Consider the following 21810-nt stretch of genomic DNA (forward strand, 5'->3'; position numbering starts at 1 on the left):
TATTAATTTACTGAAAGAATGTCAATATTGCTGTGGTTCCATTTTTCTACCAGTATGTTGATACATTAGGCATTTGATACAATTCTAATATAATCAGAACTTAGGCTAAAGTTTATAGGTGATTTAAAAATGAGGATTCTTAGCCCCTTTGCCTTCTTTTCTGCTACTCCACCATGGTGTAGAAAAAGGGGACAAATGGAACTAAGGTCATTTAGATTTCTGTTTGTTTCCTGAGTTTCCATGGTCAAAGAATCTATTACAAAAAAATGGTCATCCTGATGGTGATAAACTTCTGTGTTCTTAGTTAAACCTCTGGACAGCAGACCCAATTTGTTATCAGAACCATCCTCAATGCCTCATCTGTATGTTAGAACCTGTCTGGGATTATAACTTTACAACCCAACTTGCTAATGGTTAGTTGTAGCTATAGTTGGGGAGTAAATGGAATGGACAATGGACAGTTAGATTGAGAACTAGATGGACGGTCCCTGTTGTGACTGCCTCTTTTCTCTTTTCATGAGTATAAACCTTACTCCAATAACCCTTTGCATGAGGATTAGAATTGTTTGTTTTGCAGTTGTTTGATAAGGAGTTGGTTCTAAAAGGGGTATGGGGGCCCAATTTAATATAGGGAGAGTTAATTGAGTGTCTCACTGTAATATTGGGGTCCTGGAAATAATGAGGGACCTCTAGGTCCAAAGCTCCCTTCCCTCCGAACTGCCCCTCTGAACTCCCACCCCAGGGGAGAAGGTAAGGAGAAATTTAGTTGTGTCATTTTCAGAACCTAAACTTTTGCCATGGGTAAAGAGTTAAAATATTTTGAAGTCTAAAAAAGAAAATGTAGTGCTACATGGTTGTTAACTATATTTTTTTCTTGAGATCTCCATTTTTATTTCTTTTCTTTTGATAAACTCAATATGACAGGATGATTTGTCTTATGTTGATACTCCTCTCACTGTAGTACAATGCCAATAACAACAATGTCTTGGTATGGGTCTGTGAACTTGACTTCGGTTGTTGCCAAATTCTAAAACATATTATTTTTTAATGTTATATTTTATTTCCTCCAAATTACATGTAAAACAAATTTTAACATTCATTTAAAAAAACTTTTGAGTTCCAAATGTTCTCCCTCCCAACCTCCTTTCCCTCCCTCATTGAGAAGGCAAGCAGTCTGATATGAGTTATACATGTACAGTTGTGCAAAACACATTTCCATGTTAGTCATGCTAAAACATATTATTAAAGAGATGGTTAGTGAACATTTAGTAAAGGAACAAGTTATCACAAAGAGTCAGCCAGATTCTATTAGGGCAGGTCATTTCCTATATTGGCAGGTAGCCAGACTGGTATATTAGGAGAATGAGGCAGATATCATTTACCAAGGTTTTTAACAAATTATTTGAAAAATCTTTCAAGCTATTCTTGTGGACAAGGAGAAATGTGAGCTAGATCCTAATACAGTTAGGTGCATTTGGAAATGATGGAATGGAGGGATACAAAAAATAGTCATTAATGGGTCAGCTGAGGAGAACTCTAGTCAACTCTCAAGGATCCATATGGTTTTTCATTCTCACCAGTGACTTGAATAAATTCCTACATTACATGATTATTAGATATTTAGATAAAACAAAGGTAATAAATTGAATAACAGAGTCAGTATCCAACAAGGTCTCAATAGTCTAGAACATTAGGCTGATAAAAATCAGACCCAATAACAGTTGTAAGTGGATGGCCTCACCTTGTCTCTCTCTGTTCTACAAAGAGGTTGGTCCCAGAACCTGATAACAATAGCCCATGTAAATAGTAAAGTCTTACCAGGTCAGACAATCTACAACCCCCTTCCCTTCCACAAAATAGCTGAGATACAGTAACAAGGACAATTTAGGACAATTGAGTAAATATAAAATAATTAACAAGACATGTGGAAACTCTGATTATCAGTATTAGAGAACCACATAGAGTATAGTGGAATGGAAAATTCCTGCTGTAGAATTCTAGGCTAAGTAAGAATAGCATAATTGTAATGTTGGGAATCAAGCCAATTGAACAAAGGCAAATCAACAGAAAGACTGAAAACAATAACTGAACAATAAAAGCTGCCCTGTGAAGCAACACCAGGGACTTGACATAAATTTAGAGGCATTTAACTCACAGTCTTCAAAGTCAGCTGTTCATTATATTGACAATTCATTTAAACATCTCTGTCTTTACAGTGGCCCATTTAATTCAAATTGCCACTAGGTAAAGTGCTTCAACTGTGTTCTGCTTCCATAATTTCAACACATAGATCAATAAGTAAAAGGGCAGGATTTTCTCCAATAAGGACAAAATCTTGGGCATGATGTAAAAGGATGTTGTACAGAATGGTATCCCCAAATGCAGTGGGGAAATATAACTTTAAGACCAACAGGAGGGAAGTTTTGTTGAAACTCAGTTCAAGAACAATGGAGCTCATGTTTAGTGACCTCCTGTCGACACTGGTGCTTTGAAGAAGAGCTGAAGAATCAAAAGTTGTAATCTAGGAAAGTGAAGAAGGAACTTTTATACAGAAAACACAGAGAAGGATTTTCAATGGGACCAACTAAAAGACCAGGAGGACACAGGACTCTTTTAAGTAAGTGCAGCCAAATATCAGGTATTCCAGATCAGTGAGTATTATTTGGCTGGACCTAAAATTATTTGCTGCTTTTCCTTCAGCATGTGGAGTGGTGACTGTTAGATTTCTCAAATGCTTTGGACTTTATTCATCATTAACCCCTTTTCTTTTCTTTATCCTTTATTTTTCTAAGCATTACTATCCTTATTTGAATATTCAAATTCCTCAACTGGTTGATGCAAGTGTAATTTGTTCATAGGAACTGTAAGAAGTTAGAAGTGCTAATTAGCTCAAATAATCACCCTCTCAAATTATTCTGTTAACAAAGTAGAATGCAAGAAGAGGAAAGGATCTTTTCAGCTTTGAGATAATTGAGGAATGAGTATTATAACAATACTTGAATCCTATGAGGCAGAGAGAGCAAAATACGCTCAGGTCAGAGGCAAGATTCAAACCTGAGACTTCTTGACTCCAAGGGCATCAGATATTCATATACTGTTTCCTGATAGTCTATAAGGGGTAAAATTTATTTTAGCCCTGTGCATGTATTTCCTAAATGATTTGAACTTCTTTCAAAAGAATCAGAAGACCTGAATTTGAATCTTAGCTCTACTACCTATAACTGGAGTGACCTTGGTCACACTACTTCTCTTATCTGGGTTTCAGTTTCTTATCTGTAAAATGAGGAGATTGGACCTGTTAATAGTGAAAGTCCTTCTAGTTTAAGTTTCTATGAAATATCCCAGGGGAGAAAAGTAGAATAAAAGGCCATAGTATCACCAGTATGTTCAGATATATCTCATTTTGAGCAAACTTAATATAGGAAAATCCAGATTTATGCAAAAGATAAGATCATAGCTGTGGAGCTGGATCTTAGAAATCTTTGAAACCAACTCACCCATTTTATAGACGAAAAAAATGAGGCCCAGAGAGGTTGAGTGAGTTGCTCTAGGGCATGCCTATTCACTGACAAAAGGCTTCAGAGTAGGATTCACCTTTAAGATTATTTTTTTAAAGGGAGATCCTTTAGTATATTTAGAATATAATCTAATTAATAAATATTTAAATTTACTCAACTTTTTAGAAAAATATTTATTGAATTAAAATGAGGGAAGCTAATTGGACCTCTCTCCCACACTGTTCTACAATTGCTGATTACTCTTTTACTGAAAATACTTTTCAAAGACATTGTTAGGGACTGAAATATTGATGCTGCTTCATTGACAGTGAGCACTTGATCTCAGAGACCAATATCAGTATCTCCAGTCAGATTTTAGAAAGTTTATTTCCATTTCTACAGTAATTAATGAAAAAACACATTTTTTTTTGCTGGTATTTACTCATATTATATACCTGCTTTGTGTGTAGGCTGGACTCAGAGTAGCACACAGATAGATATTTACTTCAATTCTCCTATTCCTATTGCTGCTGACAATGTCTACTTATGGGCTGTGAGGGTAGTGGGTAGAAGTATGAGGAGAGGGGGCAGCTAGGTGGTGGAGTGGATAAAGTACCAGCCCTGGATTCGGAAGGACTGAGTTCAAATCTGCTTCAGACACTTGACACTTACTAGCTGTGTGACTCTGGGCAAGTCACTTAACCCTCATTGCCCTGCAAAAAAAGAAGAAGAAGAAGAAGAAAAAGTATGAGGGGAAAAAAACCAGTGTAGAATTTCTTCCTTTAAGTAGGCACTTATTAGGGCAGCAACTATGTGGTACAGTGTATACAGCGCTGGACCTGGAGTCTGGAAGAACTGAGTTCAAATCTGGCCTCATACACTAACTGTGACACCAGACAAGTCACTTAATCTGGTTTCCCTCAGTTTCCTAATTGTAAAATAAGCTGGAGAAGGAAATAGCTAACTACTCCTGTATCTTTGCCCAAAAAAAACCCAAAATGGGGTCATGAAGAGTCAGACATGAGTGAAACAACTGAACAACAACAACAAAAGGCACTTACTAAATGCTTGTTGATTTATTGATGGGTAGGCTATTTGGCAAAGGAGTGATACCCAAGTAAGTATCACAACTGATTTATTTTATTCTGTTTATCTCATAACTTCCTTAGAGCTTGCCTTGGAAAGGGGGAATCACACATAATTTCAGAATTGGGAGTCCAGATGTCATCTCTCCCAACCCATTCCTAGCCATCACTCACCTCAACAAATCTTATCTAACCTTTGTTTAAAGACCTTCAGTGTGGGGAGAAACTTCTCCCTCTAAAGGTAGCCAGCCTGTCCATGTTAGATCAGCTGTAATAATTAGAAGGTCATAGAATCATAGATTTAGAGCTGGAAGGATCTTAGAGGTCATTGAATATAAATCCATCATTGTACAGATGAAGAAACTGAGGCTGAAGGTTAAGTAACTGCACGTTTACACAGCTTTCAAGTGTCTGAGGTTGGATTTGAACTCAGATCTTAGTGAATCCTAGCCTAATGCTCTATCTACTGTGCTATAGCAAGCCATATCTCTTATCTCTGCAATTTTTATCCAATGCTCTTTGTTCCACCATCTTGGACTACACAAGTCAATCTTTTTTCTATTTTACAACCCTTCAAAGATGTGAAGGTAATTATCATTTCCCTTCTTGAGTCTTATCTAGGCAAAATATCTCCTAGGTTCAGAATTACCAGAATTTCCTTACCATTTATTCTTTGTAAAACCACCAAACCCTATCTATATTATTCCTGATCCTCAGACACAAGAGTTACTACCTTGGTTAAAGTGCTAAGAGGCCAGTGGAACATTCTGGAAAAGATGGGAAAAACCTATTGTAGGGATAAAGTATAAGTAAGAAGTGTGTGTTCAGGGAGGATGGTGGGAGGATGGAAAAAATGGAGGAAGAAGGGGGGAGGAAGTGCAAGACCAACTGAGATCAAACTTTAAGGTTAAGCCCACCCACAATATTCTTTCCTCCCTTCTCCTACTTTCCCAACCCGTAGGGCCACAGGGCCAAAACAACCTCTGGTTGTTAGGAGTAGCAAAGGAAGCCTGTAGCCTGGGGATGGAGTATACACTAAGTTCATTGGGACCCAGTTGCAGCTGTGTCCTTTATATTTAGTTTCTTTGTCAGCAAAAAAGACTGACTGAATTCTTATGGTTGTTTTGAGGAAAAACTGTGAGGTTGGCTCAAGGAGATGTTAGTGTGCTAATCAGAGTCCAACACCTATATAAATACAAAATAAAGACACCCACATGTTGGAAAGTTCATTTTTAAACAAGACAACCACCCAAGATTTGACTATTTGTATGCTCTTAAAAAAAAGTAGTTTCCTGGAGACCTTGCAAATTATAGCCTTTTAATACCACAAAGTAGAAGGAAAGAGGTTAATCCATGTTGTTGGGATACATGAGTTATTTTTGGCAAGCCATGCATTTGTGGATCATATTCAATGGAAATTTTTTTCAACTCACTTTCAAAAGTTAAAATCAAAAGAAGGTGCATTTTGACAGTGTATTGTCTAACTGAACAACACTGCCTCTTAAGCAATGTTGGGAAATACTGGGCCAGGGGAGAAATTCTAGCTGGGCTACACTCTAGTGCACTGAGGTTACTGCAAGGGCATGGGAAAACACTTGATTTTCCAACACACAAGTGAATGATATAACAAGCCATAGTATAATTATCATCAAGCAGGTATGCTTAGTATCAAAGCTATACATTCCCCTAAAGGAATTAAATCAGAATGTAATTTCCTCTGAGTGTCTGTTTCACATAGACTCCTGTAAATTATTTATTTTCACAAAAAGATGACTTTAATATGGTGATTTTAAAAAGCAATATAATAAAACAAAGCATGCTGAATGTGGAGTCAGAAAAACTGACAATAATTACATGATCCCAACTCATTTAGTCTCTCTATGCTTCAGTTTCCTCATCTGTCAAATGATGGGTTGGATTTGGTGGCCTCTAAAGTTCTATCCAGGTCTAAAAATATGATCCTTTGGCAAGTCCTAAAAATCTCTGTGCCTCAGTTTCCTAAATTGTAACATGTGCATGATAACACCCACATTGCTGAATTCACAGAATTGTTATAAGGAAAATGTCTTGTTAATCTCAGCTCATCGAATCCAGTCCAAAAGGTACATATAAAGTGTTGACTATGCATAAGGCACCATTCTAGGTTCTGGGGAGAAAAAAAGAATAGGCAAAATAGTATTTGTCCTTGAGTATCTTAATGTTTTGCTGGGAGGACATAACATGTAACAATGTAAGTAATTAAGTATTACATAAATGTGTGCTTTTTAACCAGTGGAGAACAGCAGAATAGTAGACAAGATATTGATTCTAATTCTAGACTTCCTGCTTTATTGAGCCTTTGATAGCATGAAGTTCAATACTTATGTTTCTTTGTCAAAAGAATGTAGACTATTCTACTGAAAAACTTGTTATTATGCTATTTTTTAAAATACCTTTGTTTTGAGCCACATGTGCCTTCTGGCTGACTAAGGAAGAGGTAACACACCAGAGGGGGCTGATAGACATCATTTTGAGTGGATGTGGACTTGAATCCAGGATCCCTATTTTGGGTGCATCATATGTCAGAGTTTAATAAAAAACATTCATTCTTGAAGGAGTGCCTTTAAAAAGTCTCTTTGTTAGCCTTGAGGTATGTTTCCAAATTGCATTGTATTGTTTATCTCCAAAAGGACTTCTCTATTAGTTTCCCACTAATAGCCTAAACAGTGAAAAGGGAACTCTCTTTGGGACCTAGGGACCTAAGTTGAAGTCCCACATTTTATACGACTATCTTGATCACTTAACCTTACTGGGCCTCAGTTTTCTCATCTGTAAAACAAAGTGTTTGGATGTCATGGCCTCAGGTCCCATCCAGATCTATCATCTATGATCTATAATTCTAAGGCAGGGTTTGACTTAACTGCATGTAGCCCTAAGAAAGTTACCTGTGGGGTTTTGACCTCGAAACTTCTCTTAGTTACAGTATGGTAGTATATACTATCAGAGGCAGGCATTAGGAATACAGTGTTTTTGTAGCATGGGACTCGTTTCTAAGTAATGAATGCCTACACTCTGGTTTTGTGCCTCTAACATTTTCAAGGGGTATCATTAAGTTTTCAAAAAGTTCTCAGAACAAGATTAATTTTTCTTCAGGTATTAAACATGTCACAAAGAAATCCCCCTTACTCTTGTCTCTCTTTTTCAGTGGGTGGGGCCGGTGGAATGTTGTGAAATCAAATGAACAACAATAGAGTGTTGCAACTCTAAAAAAAAGTTTCAGAACTACTCCCCTATGCTTTAAGTTTTTAACTTATTTTTAAGCAGTTTCTCTAAGGCATGAGATTGCCCTGTACAGTAGATATGGAAAGATCTATGCCCTATCAAATCCATCTATACAAATAAGTCTTCAGGCAACTTTTAATGTTGGATTTAAAGCTAGGAAGGTCCTTACTGGTCATCTAGTTTAGGGCTTCTTAAACTTTTTCCACACAGGACCCCTTTTTATCCGAGACGTGTAACCCCAGGTACAGGTATACAAAATAGGTATCCATAACCTTTTACTATTGCCAACTTTTTTGTAACCCCTCCCCACAGTATATCTAATCAACCAATCAACTAGTTAACTAGCCATGACTATGTGCCAAATATTGCATTGTGTTCTGAGTATGAAAATTCAGAAGAGAGATAGTTCTTGAACTTAAGTAATTTACAATTTACACGGAAGAGAGAAAAGATTCAGAGAAGTAAATACAGGATGTATACAATATAAATACAAAAGCAGGCGGGGTAGGGGTGGGGAGAAGGAAGATTAACAACTGGGAGAATCCAGAAAGACCTGCTGAAAAAGATGACACTTGAGCTGAGTCTTGAAGGGGAGCTAGAGGTTCCAAGAGGTGCAGTTTAAGGTAGTGATCATTCCAAGTCCAGGAGATTTTGTTTCTTGTGAATTTCTGTCTCTATTGCTATTTGTCTTTTTGCATTGTACCTATTCTGCAAAAGAGGAAGAAAAAAAGAAAAACCACTTATTGGTGTTTGTTTACTATGTTCCAGGAACTGTGCTAAGTCCTTTACAAATATTATCTCATTTGATCCTCACATAATCCTAGGTGCTATCATTATTATCCCCATTTTACAGTTGAAGAAACTGAGGTACACAGTGATTAAATGACTTTCCAAGGGTCACACAAGTGATAAGTAACTGAGGCAAGATTTGAATTCAGGTTTTGCTGACTTCAGACCTGACACTTTAACCTGTAACGATTGGAATGACGGCACCTGCTGGATACTTACTGTAGAAGAGTTCTGCCCATGAAGCGAAGGTCTTTGAGGGCAAGACCAGGAGTCTTTTCTTTGGGAGGAAGTGACGCGGACTAGTGGGAGGAGGAAGGAAGAGACTGGCGCTGACTCTGGGGCTCTTTCCTCTGGACTCTGGCGGAGAAGGGAGCTAGAAATGTGCTCTCCCTTTAATAGATAGGAATCTAGGCCTTTTTCTCTCTCTTTACCAAATTCTTATTCTCCTTAATAAATGCTTAAAAGTCTAACTCTTGCTAAAGCTTATAATTTATTGGCGACCACTCATTAGATATTTTAGACAGTTTAGCTAGAATTTTAGCCCTTAACAGATGGCTGACCACGAAGAGGAAAGCTAACCCTCAGTCTTCTGATCTGCTGGTTGGGTAAGAAATTTCCCCTCCCTCTCCCTTTAACTGCTAAGTACTGGCGCACTGGCTGTGTTTTCCTTTAAATTTTTTCGAATGGACCTTTTAAACTCCCTAATTATCCTATTTTTGATTTTAGTCTGTTTAACCAGACAAATGGGAGATAAGATCATGTTAATGCTTTGTTTTTGTGGATTTTCTATTTTTCTTTTTATTTTTGTTAAAAGAGCCAGCAACTTACTCACACAAGGAAATATCTCTCCCTCTCCCAACCATGCTTTTTCAGAGAAACCTGAAGAGATTCCTGCAGCTTTTCCCAGTTCTAACACTAATTGTTGCTTTAATTTTGCATGCCTGGAGGCAATGACCCACCCTCTAGAAGCTTTTAATCCCCTAGCACCTGGAGGCAAAGTGGGGGAAGAGGAATCCAGGCCTGAGTTCAAAATCAAGTCTGATTCAAATTGTGCTGGTCCCTCCCCTCCTCTCCAGACCCCACCCTCTACTCCTCCCATGGCCAAGCCCATTGCTTCCCCTGCCTGGGAAGTCCAAAGATCTAATGCGCATGCTCAACTTTCTCTACCTGCATTTGCAGCTTCAGGCTCAGCCCTTCCCCGGCCTGGCTGTGCTTTTGAGACAATCTTAGAAAACTCTTTAAATTCCAGATATGCTCGTTTTGTTCATAATTTTGCTAACCTGCTTTTGTCTTTAATTAGTAATCTTATAAAGCATTTGTATGGTGAAAAGACTGACAGACAATATAGAGGGGTTAAAGAAGAAAAACTTAAGCTGAATAAGAATGACAATCAACATAGTTCAAGACTCTGCCTCTTTTGCCATGGAAGGGTATATATTTTACAGAAATGTAGAAGTAAGCAGCACGTTATTGATATGAGTATTGGGGATTTTAGATATTGGAATCAAAGGTGTTCTGAATTCACTCAGAGTATTAATATCAGTTCAGAGGTTACATAGGATTTCTATGCTATTACATATACATTTTGAAATTAATGGTATGGGTTTATTTTCATAGAGATTTTCATGCTTTTGAGATTGTGTTTTATATTTAGTTTTTAAAACAAGGAGAATATTTGTAAAAGCTTTTTATAGTCATGTGATCAAGTTTATATTTTATAATACTCTTATTAATATTAAGTTCACATTCATTTAGACTTCCTTAGTTTGAATTTCATTGTCTTTTATTGTTCCATGTGTATTTTCTTCTATTCATTTGTCTATCTAATTTTGAAACATTGCAAGATGGTTTTGATTTTATTATACAATGTTAATTCTAGGAGTATTGTGCTCCCATATTCTGAGTTGTTTGTTTTTGTTATTTTTTCTCAACTGATTATTTGATCAAACTCTTTAAAGCATTTCCCTAGCAAATTGTTTGCCATGGCAAGTGTAAATTGATTCTAGAAGTATTATTTTTGATAAGCATATTCCAAAAAAAAAAAAAAAAGAGGGGAACATTTGTAAAAGTTTTCTTTTTTCAAAAAAAAAAAGTTCTTTGAGATTCTGTTATGCTTTAACTTGTATTTAAATATATTCAGATTTTTCACAAAAGTAATTGTATACTAAGTTTTTAAAAAAGGGGTATTATTTGAAATTGTTGCATAATTATATATTGTGTTCTGAGTCAAGATGTATTCACATTTTTTGCAATCATTTATTATCCTCAATTTTTAAATACATATGAGACTTGGATTATGGGAACTTATCATTTAAGACATTAATTGCCTTTATTCTGAGTTATCAGATGCCAGTTGGCCAAGATGCCATCCAATCACAAGAGGAATACATGCAAGAGCAGACACTGAACTGTCACATGAGGGGAGACATGCATGAAGTCAAGGTATGGCCAAGGGAACGGCTTTTGACAAATGTTGAGGTTGGATTCTCTTGGTTTAATATTTTATTTTATTTTTCCCCACAATATTGTACAGATGGCTGGAAGTATTGATCCCACCCATCTCACTTCTACACCTGGCTTCTATGCTCCCTCCTATATGCCTGATGCCATGGACATCTCAATCCCATGCATCTGAATAAGTCTGACTCAGTTTCTTCCAATATGTTCGGTGGCATGGACATATATTCCATCCACCTCTTTTAAGCCTGGCATACTGTATGGGCAGTACATACTGCTCAAGTGTGGGAATGCTCATATCCCATCATTTCTCTGTTCTTTTATGGTAACCCCCATAATTATCTCAGGTGTCATGATAAATACAGTGTTGAATTTGGCCTTGACATCTGTTACCAATTATATTAGATTTTTTAATTTCTCATAATGGCATGAGGATAATTAGGCAGATGATGCAAAAAGTGATGAAACAAAGATAAAAAATTATTTTTAATAATTAATATCGCAGCAATTGTCTTCTCAATTACCCTCCATAAGGGGGGGGACTATAGTAATATTATAATTTTAAAGAATGGTTCAATTTTTGTTTTATTATATGTTTCATGTGTAACAACTAAGATTCTGAATTCCCTTAGACATGTTTTTGAAAACTTTCATTGTTTGATTTGATTATTGACAAAGCTATTTTAAAGTTGTGTTAAGCTCAATTTTGTAGGAAATTTCCTGGCTAATTACCAGCATCCACACATCAACCCCTGAAAAGACTTCCATTCCACGACTACACCTAGAGGACATCTGAGAAAAGACTTTCAGAGACTTTAAATGAACAGTTTTGATTTGTTGTTTTTGTTGTTTTTTTCTCTTTCTGTTATAATATACACCATCTGTAACATGTATTCTCTGCAGAGGCCCTCCCTTTGCAAGACTAATGTCAAAGCGTCGGTTCATGAGGACAAAAAAAAAAATCGCCCCTCTGGACAAAACTTTCCTCTCTTCCTTTTCTATATTGTTGTTCACATATTATTAGTTAGCAATAGTTATTATATTGTTTTTACTGTTCCATCAAGGAAACATTTTGTTTCTTGAGGAACAACAGGGGGGACTGTAACGATTGGAATGACGGCACCTGCTGGATACTTACTGTAGAAGAGTTCTGCCCATGAAGCGAAGGTCTTTGAGGGCAAGACCAGGAGTCTTTTCTTTGGGAGGAAGTGACGCGGACTAGTGGGAGGAGGAAGGAAGAGACTGGCGCTGACTCTGGGGCTCTTTCCTCTGGACTCTGGCGGAGAAGGGAGCTAGAAATGTGCTCTCCCTTTAATAGATAGGAATCTAGGCCTTTTTCTCTCTCTTTACCAAATTCTTATTCTCCTTAATAAATGCTTAAAAGTCTAACTCTTGCTAAAGCTTATAATTTATTGGCGACCACTCATTAGATATTTTAGACAGTTTAGCTAGAATTTTAGCCCTTAACAAACCTCTATGCTAACCTGGTTGCTACACATAGCCAGTATGCTAGAGCAGGGTTTCTTAACATTTTCCACTCATGACCCCTTTTTGCCTGAGAAATTTTTACTTGACCCTGGGTATATAGATATATAAAATAGGTATGCATAACCTTTTACTGTTGCCACATTTTTTGCTACCCCCACATTGTTACTCAATGCCATATGGGATTTCAACCTACAGTTTAAGAAGCTAGGTGTTAGAGTACTTCCTCTGGGTTCCTTTACCTTTTGTGGTACCAGTGAAGTCCTAGGCCTTCTTAAACATGTCATCAGTTAGCAGTCTACTTGTTTCTGCTATATACCTCTCCATTATACTTTTCATATCTATAACTTTAACTATTGTAAGATTGTGACACTATAAGATTTATAACCATACATCACCGGGAAAACATTTATTTCAAAATGATGATCTTTTGTGCTAGAAGCAAGCCCATCATATCTCCCAAATGCAATTCAGCATGCTCTCTTCCTATTAAATTCTGGGCCCCCCAAATCTATCTGCAGTGTTTTCTCCAGACATATGTAACCTCTTTTACTAACTCATTTGATAGCTATCTAGATGCATGTCATTGTCTGGACAATAGGCAGTTTTCACCCATTTAGTTTTTGTGTGTTTTGTAAGAGTAATTGCTTTTGAGTATGTATTAATCTGATTTAGGAAGCTCTATACCGTTCTGGGATTTGAGATAATCAGCACAGTGTCATCCACAACAGGAACATCTAGAGGACTTCTTCACAAATAGGGAATCCCTTAGCACAGTGCCCTGGCACTTAACGTAGTGCCTGGCATTAGTAAGCATTTCTTAAGCACTTACGTAATGCTTTTCCTCATTCGAAACTCCAAGGAAACAAAAAGCAAATACAATCTCTGTTCTCAAAGAATTTATATCCAAATGGGTGAAAAACATGCAAGTAAGCACATACAAGATAAATAGAAGGAAGATGGAAGGTAATCTCAGAGAGGAAGGTGAGGAGGATAGCATCTGAGCTGAGTCTTGCAAGAAGCCAGGATAAATTAGAAGGGTAGAGGGCATTCTAGGAAAGAGAGATATCTAGTGCAAAGGCACAAAGATAGCTGATGGAATGTCTTGTGCTAGAAACATCAAGCAAGTCATTGTTGTAGAATCATAGAGAGTGTGGAAGGAAAACATCCAGTAACAGGCCAGGAAATGTAGGAACAGGCTGGGTTGTGATAGAGGACTTTACATTTAATCTTGGAAGTAATAGGGAGCCACCTATGTCTCAGGATTGTTGTGAGGATCAAATGAGTTAATATTTGTAACACTTAGCATAGTGGTGAGACATAGTAGGTGCTTAATAAATGCTTCCCCTCCCACCTTCCTTTCCTCTTTCCTAGACTTTATTCTGGGCATCCTTCTTTCTCTCTCAGTAGTATTTCACCTATGATCTCATCAACTCCCATGGATTCAATTAACCTCTCTATGCAGATGACTCCCAGATCTACTTATCTAGCCCTAAACTCTGCCCTGACCTTTAGTCTCAAATCTCCAACTGCCTTTTAGATATCTTGAACTAGATTGCTTACAGACATCGAAAACTTAACATGGCCAAACCAGAAATCATTGTATCTCCCCAAGCCTTCCCCTCTTCCTAACTTCCCTATTACTGTTGAGGATAATACCATTCTCCCAGTCACCCAGGCTTACAATCAACGTATCATCCTGGACTCTTCATTCTCCCTCCTCTACATTATCTAATACAGTTGTCAAGTCTTTTCTTTCCACCCCTGTAACGTCTTTCACATGCTCCCTATCCTTTTTCTCATCTGACACTGTAACCACCCTGGTGAAGGCTCTCATCTTTCAAGCTTGGGCTATTACAATAGCCTTCTAGTTGATTTCCCTGCCTCAAGTCTCTCCTCACTCAAATATATCCTTTTCTCAGCTATCAAACTGATTTTTTCCTAAAGGACAGGTCTGATGATATCCTTTCCCTTACTGCCCCCCCTCCCCCCAGCCACCCCCTGCCCACCATGGTATTCAGCAACTGTGGTGGGTAAAAGATGAATGACTAAGGAAACAAAAGTTTGATCTTCCAAGCATATCAATTTATTACACAATGCGTGGCAATTGCCCAACAAACCAGGACCAGCCCTTCTCAAAGCTCGGGCCTAGACCCTGAATATAGTGGGAGACAGACTTTTATATATTAAAAACGATCAATCAAATAAGGCCAATTAATTAAAAGGAAACAGTACAATATTAGGTAATCTGATTTTTAATTGGATAAAAGATTAGGTACTTTTCAAGTTGGGAGGGAGCATGTGAATACATCCAATTTTCTGAATGCAGAAGAAGGGGTGTCTCAATCACTCCATGTGAATGCGTACAATCAAAGGAACATGGAAACAATAACTAAATCAGGATGGGACCAGTTGCCTGAGATGAACAATTGTGAGAAATCTCCTTGCATCAATGTTTGCATCTGACTGAGTTTCTGGTCGGCATAACCTAGGTCTTTAGTTAAGGGTCTCTAAACAGCAGGTAGACATGGGCCAGTTTCCCAGTCACGCAAGGCTAGATTCAAACAAAGCAATGATATTTTCTCCTAATTTCCACAATTGAATGAAGTTTTCTAAGACAGAAATTGGACTAGACCCATAATTGAAAAGAAAGGGAACTGAATTAGGTTCAGAATTGAATCACAAGATAAAGTCAGTACGGTTCATTCAATTCCCATTACCACTTGCTGCTCCAATTGTCTCAATTCCCTCAATTCTTCACAACTCCCTGATACTTTTTATATTTTTTCTAGTAGCTTAAATTTTTATTGTGTGAAAATAAAATGTATACAGAAAATTAAATTACAAAATGTATACAAACAAAACAATTGAAACTAAATGTTGTAAAAATTTAAATGACCAAGCTTGGCCCAAAGAACAGATATGAAGATACTCCTAATCTGGATCCTTTGAAGAAAAATGAGGTTCCATGGATATAGAATATCACATATAATGACAGACTTTTGATATGTTGATTAATTTTGCTGAGCTTTTTAATTTTTCTACTTTATTATAGGGAATGGCTTTCCTGAGAAGTTGTAGTAAAAGTGGAAACTAGGCTTAGCAGGAGTAAAACAGAATAGAAAGAGGTGGAAGGATAGGAGTTAATGTTGAGAGAAATTCCAGAATTCAGGATGATGGAAGTATACCAGTTATGAGTGATGGTGAGATTAGGTCATGATTATCCCTTGTGGATGGCTGAGGTAGAATGAAAATATAGATCATAAAAGTTGAGGAAGCTAATGAACTGTAAGGCCAAGGAATTTTTCAGGATATCAACATGTATGTTGAAATTCCTGACCATAAAGTTTAGGCTAGAAAGAAAGACTAGGAATTTAGCTCCATGAGGAAGGTGGGTCAGTGACCTAGAGTCCAGCAGAAGACCACAGATATTGTCTGTGTGATAAAGATGGATGGAATGTATTTCAAAGGAGGAAGGCCTACTGCATGATGGTGTCAGGAAGAGGGACTGGAAAAAAGAATCAAAGAGAATGCCTATTCCTCCTCTTGGTCTTTTTTTGCTGAGGGTGGGACATGAGATAAGGAAAACAGTTTTGGAGAAGATGCAATGTCAAGAAGATAGAAACAAGGAAGTGAGAAGAGGACTAGGGTCAAAGAAAGTTTGTTAATGATGGAACAGAATCACTAGAGGTCTCATTGGAAGGGGAAGACAGAAATGGATAGGGACGGGGAGGGGTATGGCTGAGAGGATGGGGCTGAGAAAATGAGGAGGGGAAGGGGAAGTAAGCTGATGAAGGAGTCTATGAATCTTTTAGTCAGGGACTCTGGGAGAAGAGGAGGTAGGGGACTTATAAACATTTAATGGGGAAGTAACAGTTGATTGGGGCTCTACCCATCCACTATGAAAGTGTATAACATCAATCTATTCTCTTCCCAGCACTAGGGAAGAAGATAGTCAGGCTTCTGGGTCATTAAAAATTAGTGATTGGATTTTTAATGGCTGACTGAACTCAGATTTGGCCTAATTCCTTCAGTTCATTTGAAGTTGGATGGGGATGGCACACCTAGAAGATTTTTTTCACATGAAACAGTCATTTGACTCATAGATAGGTCTAGTTTTTGTACTGTTGGCCTGGGACAGGACTCTTCTGGTGTGGTGGGTGGTGTTTTAGTACTCAACAGGCTGACTTGTTGCTTCTTTTTTCTGACAGATGAACGAGGGCAGGGAATAATGGGGAATAATGGGGAACACCTGAAGTGACAACATGCAAAAAAATATGTACAAACAAGATAGATACAGGATAAATTGGAGGTAGTCCTAGAGGGAAGGCATTACCATTAAAGGAAGACTGGGAAAGGTTCTTTGAAGAAGGTAGGACCTTAGTTGTGACTTGAATCCAGGAAAGATAAGAAGGTAGAAATAAGGAAGGAGAGGTAATTCCAGGCATGTAGGACAGCCAGCAAAACTACTCAGTCAAGAGATGAGTGTCATGTTCAAAGAGGCTAGTGTCACTGGATCACAGGGTATGATCTAAGATTGGTGTTTGGTAGGGCAAGATAAGGCATCGGATAAGGATGGAAGGGCCTGAAGAGTACAGAATAGTGATGAGTTGAATTGGTTCACCAAGGAGGAAAGATGGAGAAGGGAAAAGAGTGTAGCCAGTACAAGGGAAATGGCCTAGGAAAGAACTAAGGGGTGGAAATTATAAGCACCTTGGGGACAGACACTGTCTTGCCTATTTTTCTTTAATCCCAAGAGTTTAGCATAGTGCCTGGCTATAGAGGTTTAACAAATATTTATTGATTAATTGGAGTGATTGGAGGTCATGATGAGAAAAAAGAGCAAGGTTAGGGGCCATACAGCACTGGGAAAAATGGAATGAAAAAAGTTTTAATCAGATAAAAGAATTTCAGAGCTCATGAATATGGAAGCAGTTGGTAATGTCAAGATAAAAATGATGACCATCTGGGGGCAATTAGGTGGCATAGTGGATAAAGCACTGGCCCTGGATTCAGGAGGACCTGAGTTCAAATCCGGCCTCAGACACTTGACACTTACTAGCTGTGTGATCCTGGGCAAGTCACTTAACCCCCATTGCTCTGAAAAAGAAAAAAAGAAGAAGAAGAAGAAAGGAAGGAAGGAAGAAAAGAAAAAAAAAGACCATCTCTGTATAGGTGAGGTAGGGAGAGGCATATCTTATGGGAAATAATTAAGTTGAAGAACTAGAAAGTTAAGGTTTTTAAGGAGAATCAATATGTATATGTTGAAGGTCACTTGTAATTGGGCAGGGACTGGGGAGAAACTATGCTCATTGAGAATGGAAGAAAAGTATCCTGGGTATTTAGATAACAGCAACCAGAATCTTGATTGAGGCATGGATGTATGCATTGAATGAAGCTTGGAGGAGAGGATATTGAATGATATTGGTAGAGGAAGAGTCTGGATGTGACAATGGGAAACAGGGAATATTCTGACTCCTCCCCTATTGCCCCCACCCCAAAGAGGTTAAGGGTTTGAGTGAAAGCAACTAGGGCTGTAAAGGGAAAAATCAAAATTTAATGAAAGTCAATCCCTTCTCCACTCCTTCCACCAAAAACATCAAAAACCCTACTTTCACTATAGATATTTGAGGTTTTTGTATTAAAATATTATTATTTACATCTAAGATTCCTAACCCTTTTTTTATTATGGAATTTTTCAGCAGTCTGATAAATTCTGTGGTCCCCTTTTCAGAATAATGTTTTAAAATGCATAAAATAACATGCTTAGGATTACAAAGGAAATCAGATGTAATTTTAAAATTTGAAATAAAGATGCAATTTTTCTTTTCTGCATTCATGGACCCTCTTAAGTCTATCCATGGACCCATATGGGGTCTGTAGACCCCAGGTTAAGAAATTCTGATCTATGTAGTTGCTTCAGTTTCTGCTTAGAAAGATGACTGAAGATCTGAGTTTATAGACCTCACCTTTTCTTTCTTTCTTTCTTTTTAATGGGATTGGGCTCTTCTGAAGGGACAGAGAACTGAATTTGGGCAAGCTTGGGAGGTATTTGGTTAAAAAAATTCATGAATGGCAAATACACACACACACACACACACACACACACACACACACACACACACACACACCATGCTCCCAAAAAATCAAGAGATGGTTTGCTGTGATTATGGAAAACCAATCATTAGTAAACCACAAAAATTGTTAAGAATAACAATCAACAAATGTGCTCCAGTCTTGATTGAAATAGAGTCCCTACAGGAAGCAGCTGTGCCCTACAACAACAAGGTATTAGTTTAGAACCTAGCAACATTCTGAACTGCAACTTTTCCAAGAAGTTCACTCTTTGGGGCCATGTTTGAAGGGTGCTAACTATTGTTGAGGTCCTTCTGTACTTCCAGGCTCCTTCTTATTCAAAATTTTAGTAGTTGTGGAGGCTCTGTACTATGAAACACCTTTTTCAAAGATGATGATACATCACTTTAAAGTTTATAGTATTTTCTATACACTATATCATTTCATCCTCACAACAGCTATATAAGTGCTATACAAGTATCATTATTCTCATTTTACATATAAAGAAACTGAGGCTGAGTGACTTTTCCAAGGTCACACAGCTAATAAAAATTTGAGGCATGATTCCTGGCTCTAAGTCCATTGTGTTATATATTACCCCATTTTGACTCTTGCATTCTAGTGTTTACTTATTTTTTTTTCAGATCCTACAACAAGATAATTAAGATTTCTACTAAACTTACCACCTGTCTCCAATTTCTGAAATAATATAATTGGTAATTTTATTTATTCATATTCCCTTATTTTTCAGAATCTCTTAATTAGAACTCAAAGAGACATTCGAAGTCAGTCTACAGATGAGGAAACTGAGGCCCGGGGTGGTCAAGTCACCAAGCTGAATCTAAATAACATGCAGTTCCCATTCAGCATATTATGCTATAAGAAGAACAAATCTATAATATTGTTAAGTTTCTAAAACCTCCAGAAAAAAAACACCCTTGTATTCAGAGAGGGTTAAATAGAACAAAAGAGCATAATGAGGATAAATGGGTGAGTGGGTGTGTGTGAAGCCTTGGAAGTGAAATGCATGCGGGCTTCTCACTGCTGTGTACAGTAAGTAGGTGGAATTAAACAAAGGAATTCCCAGCCCCCTTTAATCTAAACATCTGACCCCAAGTGCATCACACAGTCGTCAAACGAGTGGAGGAAGGCAATTCAGCCATTTGCATGGTGTGCACCCAGCTGGGGGAAAGTTCTACCTCCCCCACTGCACCAATCCATCTGGATATGTGAATGGTTGTTAAGCACGGGGGCGCCTGCGGTCTCTCTTCCACTCCCTCTGCCCTCAAAACTGCCTACAGGTTGACAGTTTAGCTCGGCAGGCTGAGAACGCTAAGACCTGGACTTGAGGATGCGAAGATGCCATGGTTGAACGTAAACGCAAGTCCCTCTGGACAGCGGACCACATGTCTGGGTGGGGATGGTGGCTGGAGTGCTGTGGCTATCAGGGAAAGGACCGTCATGGAAGGGCTATGTGAGTGAGGTAAGGGACTGGACGTGATTGAATTCACTGGGCCTGGGTCGTGCCAACCTCAAGAATGTGCTTTGGTCCGTTTCAGAAACGGGGCTGAACATGAACAGTGGAAGGAGACAGATTTAGAGAGGAAACTCCCCCCTCCATTCCCTCCTCACAGGTCTTCCTGGGAATGTCCAGCTAGACTACTGGAGAGATTTGGGAATTAAACTATGAGAAGACAGCTTCGAATTTCAAAGGGCATTGGTTTGTGGGGAGTTCGTGATTCTCAGAATCAAAATAATTGGGAGAGAGAGAGAGAGAGAGAGAGAGAGAGAGAGAGAGAGAGAGAGAGAGAGAGAGAGAGAGAGAGAGAGAGAGAGAGAGAGAGAGAGAGAGATCTTCAGGGAGGGAAATAAGAAAAGTAAAGTACAAAGGGCATTGGGCATAGAATACCAACATCAATTCTCTTTTTTCTTTCTGTGTTGGAATGGATAAATTAATCCCACATGCCCAAGGCTGCGGAGCAAACAAGTTGCTCTCGCCTCCCACAGAGCCTACAGACCAAGGAGTGGACAACTGGCTCCGACCCGCCCCCAGCCACTTCAAAGTCCCTAAGGGATCTTGTCTCCTTGCAGGGGAAAAATGCCCCATTTCTCCCATTGCCTTCTCCGCCTCCTCCTGTTGCTTTGCCAATCTCCCTGCAAATAGAGGCGACTTCGGATGCCTGGGATGCATGTTAATCACCCTGCTCAGTGGAAACCTCTCCTGTGGAGAAGAACATAGGTGGAGCTTGATAAATGTCGGTAGCACCATAGCGCTTCCATACACGGCCCCAGCCATCTCACGTTTCATTCTCATATATATTCATTCTCTCTCTCTCTCTCTCTCTCTCTCTCTCTCTCTCTCTCTCTCTCTCTCTCTCTCTCTCTCTCTCTCTCTCTCTCTCTCTCTCTCTCTCTCTCTCTCTCTCTTCCTCCTCCCCCTCCCCTCATCCTTGCCCTTTTCAGACGCAGCTCCTCTTTGAAGCCCTCTGTCTAGCATCTCCCTCTCTCTGTTCCCTTTTAGCCACAGCTAAAACCCGGAGAAGTGGAGTCTGCATAGTGCAACTCTTATGCTCGCTGGGCATGCTCAGAAGCAGGGGGCTGGTTTGGGTCCGAAGTCGGAGCGAGGCTTCTTCAGCACGGGGCTAGAGCAGGAGTGTCCGGGGAGCCTTGCAGTGCGGTAGAGGAGAAGATCCCACTTTACTCAAGTAGGCGTGGCCCACGTTCCTCCCGAGACTGAGAGGTGAGTACAGATCTCTTGGCGGGAGCCCCCCCACCAAACCCCAGCCACAGACAAGCACTATCTCCCACTGACAAGCAAGAGCATCCCACAGGTCCAGACAACCGTGTGTGTGCGTGCGTGCATGCTCGTGTGAATGTGTAAACATACTTTATTGCTCTTAGGTGTAGGAACTAGCAGGAACAACAATTTGCCTTATTTTGTTAGGGTCCTAGGTCCAGTTCTTCCCGTATTTTGGGGGGGGGAGTGGGGGTGATGGTCATTTAGAATACCATTGTTGTTTCAAGAGCTTAATACAGAACAAGCTTTCTGGACCACTGTCCAGTGTAAAAATGTTTTACAGATGGGAATTAGAACACATATATGCTTTTGCACATACCCTGTTTGGAGGTTTGTTTTGTTTATATGTTAATAAAAAATGTAA

The 21810-nt window shown here is 38.8% G+C and overlaps 1 protein-coding gene across 2 annotated transcripts in view; it reads left to right on the forward strand.

Moving 5' to 3' along the window:
- The first annotated feature begins 1698 nt into the window (after window positions 1-1698).
- Window positions 1699-21810, forward strand: part of KBTBD11 (kelch repeat and BTB domain containing 11) — a 52078-nt gene continuing 31966 nt past the window's right edge. Inside the window, exons 1-2 of one of the 2 annotated variants that reach the window (XM_043984097.1) lie at window positions 1699-2617; window positions 21171-21389. The gene's annotated coding sequence lies outside the window, so the exon portion shown is untranslated. Of the gene's footprint in view, window positions 2618-19415; window positions 20133-21170; window positions 21390-21810 lie in introns of those variants that run through there. The other variant, XM_043984096.1, reaches the window with a different exon arrangement.

Source organism: Dromiciops gliroides, chromosome 2 (genome assembly GCF_019393635.1).
Source record: "Dromiciops gliroides isolate mDroGli1 chromosome 2, mDroGli1.pri, whole genome shotgun sequence".
Classification (NCBI taxonomy): Eukaryota; Metazoa; Chordata; class Mammalia; order Microbiotheria; family Microbiotheriidae; genus Dromiciops; species Dromiciops gliroides.